General features: G+C 49.9%; 1 non-coding gene across 1 annotated transcript; it reads right to left on the bottom strand.

Annotated features, from left to right (window-relative positions):
- Nucleotides 1–333: 333 nt before the first annotated feature.
- trnat-ugu (transfer RNA threonine (anticodon UGU)) lies at nucleotides 334–407 on the bottom strand. The gene has a single exon. It is a non-coding gene; the product is annotated as a tRNA-Thr (tRNA).
- Between the last annotated feature and the right edge of the window lie 76 nt (nucleotides 408–483).

Here is a 483-nt window from a genome sequence, read left to right as displayed (position 1 = left end):
GCAACAGTGTGCAGTGTAAGGCTTAACAAAATTCCAAAGGCCACGACTCTGGTGGGACTCGAACCCACAACCTTTGAATAGACTCATCAGGCAGTCTAGAAGTCCAATGTGCTATACATTGCGCAACAGAGTCTGCCCATGAGCCGGAAAGAGGCACATGAAAATTTCTCCTCTAGTTTGTGCCTAACCAATGCTGAGAGATCACACGCTCTGTGGGCAGGAAGGACAGGTCCTCATGCCTCTGCACAATTGAAGTTTGACTCAAAAAAAGCAGAGACACCGTCGGGGCCACCTATCGAAGAAATGGCCCAGAGAGAAAATCTACCAGTGGATAGGCACTGCTGGGATTCTAACCCAGGATCTCCTGTTTACAAGACAGGTGCTTTGACCAGCTAAGCCACAGCGCCCAGCTACCCAGATGCATTAGCCCAGGACATTATTCTTCGGCAGAAGCTGAGGGGCGGTTTGCAAATGAAAGAGCCT

The sequence above is a fragment of the Sinocyclocheilus grahami genome, unplaced genomic scaffold (genome assembly GCF_001515645.1).
Source record: "Sinocyclocheilus grahami isolate Dianchi unplaced genomic scaffold, SAMN03320097.WGS_v1.1 scaffold108527.1, whole genome shotgun sequence".
NCBI classification, from domain to species: Eukaryota; Metazoa; Chordata; class Actinopteri; order Cypriniformes; family Cyprinidae; genus Sinocyclocheilus; species Sinocyclocheilus grahami.
The sequence above is the reverse complement of the archived record's forward strand: the minus strand, read 5'-3'. Positions and strand labels throughout refer to the sequence as shown.